The following is a 7,100-nucleotide window of genomic DNA, read 5'->3' on the forward strand; positions in this document are numbered from 1 at the left end:
TTTTTTTTTTGCTATAGGGTGCGTGCGCTCCCTAGAAAGACAGAGACAGAAAGTGAGAAATCACCCCCTGGGGGGATGGTGACACCACAATCCCTTCTCCATCATTCTCCTCTCGGGATCTTGGGCATGCACGCACATGCACCTAGCGTGAGTTTAAGCCACTGGGTCTGGGACTCAAACCACGTTCAACTATATGGGATTCTAACGATATAGCCATTACGCTAACTGCTGGTCCCATGTAAGAGTCTTTCTTGTGATGGAAATACACCCCCATTTTTGTTAGACAAGATATATTTGGGGAAAATGTAACATATTCAATATAAAATGTTAGAATTACAGTCTTGTTAAGTCCTTTGCACTGACTGTGTGTATCTGTTTTAAAAATGTTTGTCTTTTGGGATCAGCAGGTGGTACGGTGATTAAGAATGCTGGATTCCCACATGGCCAACTGTGGTTTGAGTCCCAGATGTGGCAGCTTGCTTTCTCACTTTCTCTCTCTCTCTCACTCTTGCCCTCTGTGGTCTAATTAAAAACTAAATACATAAATGGGTAAATAAAGTTAAATAAAAATAATTTTCTTTTTCTGGAGAGGTTTTTACTATAGGGTGCATGTGCTTGCCAGAAAGAGACAGACAGACAGAAAGAAAAACACCCTGGGAGCATGGTCATGCTACAATCCCTTCACTCTCCTCTTGGGATCTTGGGCACACACGCACACGCGTCCGGCATGAGTTTAAGCAAACAGATCTGGGACTCAAACCAAGGTTGACTACATGGGTGTCCAGCGACAGCCATTACGCCAACTGCTGGTCCCAAATAAAAATAATTCTTTCAAAAAAGAAAAGGTTTGTCTTTTGGCTGCCCAGTTACACGGCAGTGAGACACAGTGGATACAGTACTGGATCCCACATGGTTGACCACAGTTCACATTCCAGTGACTTGAAAAACACTCCTGGTATGTGCAAGCTCCTAATCCAGATGAGATGGAGAAGGTGGAGAAAAAGGATTGCAGCATGACTGCACAATGGGGTTCTTTCCCTTTTCTCTTGCACACTCTGGGGAGTGCATACATCCTCTGACAATAAAAAAGAAATGAGTTTCTTTTTTTTAACTATAAAGATGAAATAGCATTGAATCAGAATCCAATTATTCCTTAGTATCCGCTGTAGATTGGTTCCAGAACTCCTGTAGATACTAAAACTAGCAAGTTATATAAAGTGCTATAGTAGTTTCATATCCTCTCATATATCTTAAATTTATTTATTTATTTTGGAGAGGTTTTTGCTATAGGGAGCGTGCATGCTCCAGAAAGAGAAACAGACAGAAAGCGAGAAGTCACCCCCCAGGGAGGATGGCCATGCTGCAATCCCTTCTCCATTCTCCTCTCAGGATCTTGGGCACGCGCCCACACACACCCAGTGTGAATTTAAGCCACCGGGTCTGGGACTCGAACCGCGGTCAGCTACATGGGAGTTCAGCAACATAGCCATTATGCTAACTGCTGGTCCCTCGTATATCTTATAAATTGTCTCTAGATTACTTGTAAGTAATTTTAGCATTAGGTATAAGTGAAAAGGAGAATATGTAAGTCAACTTCTTTAGCATCTCTCTTTCAGGGAGCCAACTCTTCCCCCTTGTAGCAATTGGCATGGCTTGGCTGCATCCACAGTTGGTTGGACATTTAGATATGAAACTCAGACGTAAAAGCCAACTGCATATCCTTTTCTGGTTGAAATTTGAAAGTTTTGACTACGTAAAATCTAAGTACACAAGCTGTATTGCTTTCAAAGCCTTTAAAGTGCATTGACTGATATCTTTAAGGACAAAGGTTGAAGTGTGATGAAGTCTTCTGCTGATCTCAACCCACTCTTGTCTACTGGGTCAGCTCAGTCTTCAGACTGAGGAAAGCCTGCAGTCCCCATTTCTCGGGGTCCAGCTTTGCTGAGCGAAGAGAATGCAGGAGGCATACCTTGCCTACATTTGACCCTATCCCTTGGAAGCCAATCAGAGTCCAGGGCTCTATGAAGGTTCTGGCCCAGAAGGCTCAGAATTAGTTTATATATTGTCTATGGTGACTTTCATGAATTGCAGAGTTGAATAGTTGTAACAGAACAATCTGCTTTATAGTTGTAGGAAAAGATGCTCTTTTACAGGAAAAGTTTGCTCTAGGAGACCTTGGAACTAGCCTGGTCTGCCAGGGGTTAGGGCAGGCTTCCCAAGGCAGCTTTGACTGGTTAGGCCTCTAAAGCCGCCACAGCTAACCACACTCACTTCTCCCTGGTCTGTCTGCAAGAGAGTCAGCTGGATGTACCACTCTCTTTTAGTTCTCTCGTGTAAGTTCCATTGTCATCCATGCAAAAATATTTTAAAATAGGTTTTAGGGTCTTTGAGTACACTCTAATAATGTAGCTCTTTTCCAGCATTGATTTTGTCTAGTAGCAAGATGTATAGCTAATGTTTCTTGCACTTCAGCAAGAATTGGAATTAGCTAGAGAGCTTATTAAAACGGATTGCTGGACCCTAATTCCAATAGGCTCTGATTCATAGGTCTGTGTAGGGACCCAGAAATTTGCATTTCTAACAAACTCCCAGTAATGGTGTTATCAGTCCTAGGCCACACTTGCAGAAACAATTCGGAAACTCCACCACAGCTTTCAAGCTCTGTGGTCCTCAAAGCAAAATTTAGCACATAACCTTACTTCTTGTGACTTGGATTCTCCCATTCAAACTCTGGAAACTCTTTTAAAAAGCAAATAGAAGGGCCGGCAGGTAGTGTGGTGGTTAAGTCTGCTGGATTCCCACATGGCCGACTATGGTTTGAGTCCCGGACCTGGTGGCCTGCTTTCTCACTTTCCCTCTCTCTCTCTCTCACTCTGTCCCTCTCTGGTCAAATTGAAATAAAAAAATAAACAAATAAAGCTAAATAAAAAATAATCCTTTAAAAAAAAGAAGTGCTAAAAAACAGCAAATAGAGGGAGGCCAGTAGGTGGTGTGGTGGGCAAGGTGCTGAACATTCTCACATGGCTGACCATATTTCAAGTTCTGGATCTGGCTTTTTCACTTTCCCCGCTCTCTGGTTAAATTGGAAAAAAAAGAAAAAGAATGAATAAGTAAAATTAAATAATTCTAAAAAGAAAAAGCAAGTAGAGGGAAGGGAATAAAAATGAATTGAAATCAGCGTGGAGGTGAGCCTGACAAGATGGCCCTTGAAAAGGGAGAAGCCGTGTGGGAAATGATCCACACCATCAGTCAGCTTGATCTTGGTTCAGGGGCAGGTTCTGGTACATCGACGTTAGATTCATCTGTCATCAAACTAGTGAGCTGGGGACATAGACTGTTTCTTGGCAATTCGGTCCTCTGATTGTTTCAACAATGTTGTCTGTAAATGAAACCTAAGTGCTAGGAAGGATAAATGATCCGGCGCTGCCATGGAAACCGGCCTGCTTAGGGAGTTTCCCTAGTCAGTTCCTCAGCTGAGACTGTCCCCAGGCGTTTAACTCACCTCTTTCAGATCCATCTAGGGGCTTTTGACATCTGTAGTCCCAGATTTCTCTAGAGAGAGATTCTTTTCAGAAGGCTTACTGTCAGCTCTGGGCAGTAGCCAGAGAAATCTCTGACCATGTATTATGACTACTTTTTAAAAACAAAAGTCTGTTTTTGACTTAATCATTGAATTACTTTGTATTTTTGCTATGGGGTATGTGTGTTCACTGGAGAGAGAGACAGAGACAGAGATAGAGAGAAATGAGAAATCACTCCCTAGGGATTAATAAAAAGTGTAGTTATAGCATACATGCATTACTTTTTTTTTCACATAATTTCAGATTTATAGAAAATTTGCAAGAATTTTCTATAAAGAAAGAATTCCCACATATCCTTCACCCAGCAAATATATTTTAAAGAATTATTATTAGTAGTAGTATTTTGGAGATGTTTTTGCTATAGGGCACATGTGCTTGCAAGAGAGACAGAAAGTGAGAAACCACCCCCCAGGGGGGGATGGCCACACCGCAATCCCTTCTCCTCCATTCTCCTCTCAAGATCTTGGGCACGCACGCACACACGCCGGGCGTGAGTTTAAGCCACCGGGTTCGGGACTTGAACCACGGTAAACTACATGGGAGTCCAGTGACATAGCCATTATGCTAACTGCTGGTCCCAAGAATTATTTTATTTAACTTTATTTATTTTAATTTGACCAGAGAGGGACAGAGTGAGCAAGAGTAGAGTGATTTTCAAGCCACCAGGTTTGGCACTTGAACCGTGGTCGGCCATGTGGGAGTCCAGAGCTCCTAACCACCACGCCACCTGCCGGCTCTACAAACTGATTTTTCCAGTTCCAACTATAGGAGAAGAGTTCCTGAGCCTAGAAATGAAAATTCCTATTCAGACTTCACATTCTGTTTAAGATTGTATAGTTTTATCTATGTAAAGCTATGTACCTTTAAAAAGAGGAAAGAAAGAAAGGAGCAAACCTATCTGTGCTTTAGAATATTGGCCAAAGTCTCCCCGGGTGGACTTTGTTCATTAACACTAAGATAAGGTAAGAGAGTACGTGTGTGTATTTTACACATCTTAATGTGGGCTTAAGTGTGCGAACTTGAGTTTTGCAGTGGTGGTAACGGTATCAGCTGTCCCGTGCTTGTTAGATCGTCCTGTTTTCAAAATTAAGTGATTATTTAAAAAGAAATGAATGGTAGGACATGTTTTAAAGACCACCCTATCTGCTTGTGTATGACTTTTCCCATTAGTACATATTATTTCTCCAAATTCCTAAGTATTCTGTATTTAAAACATTTTTATAATGAAAATACCCAATTTATTTAATGAAACAAAATTGGTTACTTTAAGTGCAAAGCTGGGCACCCTAGTCAACTACTTCCTCCTTTAGCACTGGACTGCGGGTACAGCAGCAGGCGGATACAATTTTCAATCAGACGACCTGGTGAGGTGGATTAGGCTCCCTTCCAGGCCACCCCCTCCCAGGGAAGTGGACAGTCTGTGGCATCACCCAGCGAGCGCCTCACTTCGAGTATCAGCCAGGGAGCCCCTCACCCCTTGGCAAACGTCTCTAGGGCAGACGCGTGCAGCTGATCCGCTGCGTCCGCGGCTGGCATTCGGAAATGTCGCCACAGCCTTCACAGCTGGTCTAACTCTTGGTCAGCCTCACGGAGCTTCCAGTGCCAGTCAACACAAGGCCCTTAGAGATGGTGGGCCCATCACAAAGGTCGGGTCTGCTCCTCTGAGCTTCAAGAGGCAGCCCTCAATGCCACCGAGGGTTCCGTGACAAATGCTTGTCATTTGTCCATTTCACATACTGGGTCAGGGTGGCATGGAACAACTTGCAGACCTTGTTGCTGGGGTGGAGAATGGGAGCCCTGCATCCTCCCAGGCCTGACAGTCAGGCAGCGGAGTACACTGCCGTGGTGTGCTGAGTTGGGGTTCAGGGACTCTGGGCTCCAAGGACCCCAGGGTTTAAGGGATCTCAGTATTCTCGCTCTCTCTCTTTTTTTTTAGAGAGAGAGAGAGATTTTTACTATAGGACACTAACTGGAGAGACAGAGAGACAGAAAGAAAATGAAAAATCACCCTCTGAAGGGATAGCCTCACTGCAATCCCTTCTTCTCCATTCTCCTGGGATTTGGGGCACAAATATACAAACACCTAGCATGAGTTTAAGCCTCTGGGTTTGGGACTCAAACTGCAGTCGACTAGTGGGAGTCCAGCAACATAACTATTGCTCCATCTGCTGATCCCAGTATTCTGTACTCCTAATGGCATGATGTTCTCATAAACATTGACACAATATATGTTTATTACAGCTGATTCGGCAGATTTTCACTTTCCGTAGAGCAGGGTAGATTTCCATTTGCAAAGATTTCTATGGGCATGACTTGTTTCTGACTAATAGCTATTAGGCATTATAAGTGGTTACTGATCTCATTTTTTTGTTTGTTTTTGGGAGGTTTTTTGCTAGAGGGCGTGTGTGCTCACCAGAAAGACAGAGAGAAACAGAGAGACAGAAAGCAGGAAATCACCCCCCGGGGAGGATGGACACGTTGCAATCCCTTCTCCTCCATTCTCCTCTTGGGATCTTGGGTACACACGCACACACGCCCGGCGTGAGTTTAAGCCACTGGGTCTGGGTCTTGAACCATGGTCGACTACATGGGAGTCCAGCGACATAGCTATTATGGCACCTGCTGGTCCCTGATCTCATTTTGTTTAAAACTGAGTTTTCTTTACCTTGGCACTGTTAGTGTTTTGGGCTGGATATTTACTTTTGCCCCCTGTCTTGCAGGATATTTAGCAGTCTGACAATGTTTTAGGACATTGTCGGCTGGTGTGGGGGATTGTCCCCAGTGGAGAACCACTAGTTTAAAACAAGTAGAAACTACATTTCTTCCTCTGATGAAGTTTCTTTAATTTTGTACATGATAGGGTCCTGTATTTGTTATAGTTAATCTCTATTTGAAATCTTACTCGAAATAGTTTTGGATTTTGTTTAGTTTTCTATAGTGTGCACTTGTCAGACAGAGATGTGTGTGTGTGTGTGTGTGTGTGTGTTTGTGAAATCACCCCCCATGGGGGATGGCCATGCTGCAAGCCCTTCTCTAGTTTCCTCTCAGCATTTTTAGGCACACTTGCTCAAGTGACCGGCATGATTTCCAAGTTGCCAGGTCCAGGACTCGAACTGGAGAGTCAGCCATGTTGATTCCAGGGCCTTAACCTCCATGACACCTGCTGGCCTCCAGACATTGCTGTTTCACTTCAACCGAAGCCTGAAGATGGAATGAAGGAAAAAAAAAAAATGTATTCAGAGTGGAATCTCAGGACCTCAGGCTTTGGGGCTGCTATTCTGTTTTAATGATTATAGAAGAAAACCAGCCATGGATAATTTCTCTAGTATGAAATTAATTTAACTTGGAAGGAAAATTAACTCCTACAGGCTATTTTTAGTAAAAGAGGATGGCAGAGGTAGCAGTAACTGCATTTTCTGCATAAGAGAATAATAATCTCACTGAAGTGCGCTTATTGAGAATATTTATCAAATTTTTTCCTTTAAATCAAGATTTATTTAATTTATTATTATTATTATT

Source organism: Tupaia chinensis, unplaced genomic scaffold, assembly GCF_000334495.1.
Source record: "Tupaia chinensis unplaced genomic scaffold, TupChi_1.0 Scaffold000317_1, whole genome shotgun sequence".
NCBI classification, from domain to species: domain Eukaryota; kingdom Metazoa; phylum Chordata; class Mammalia; order Scandentia; family Tupaiidae; genus Tupaia; species Tupaia belangeri.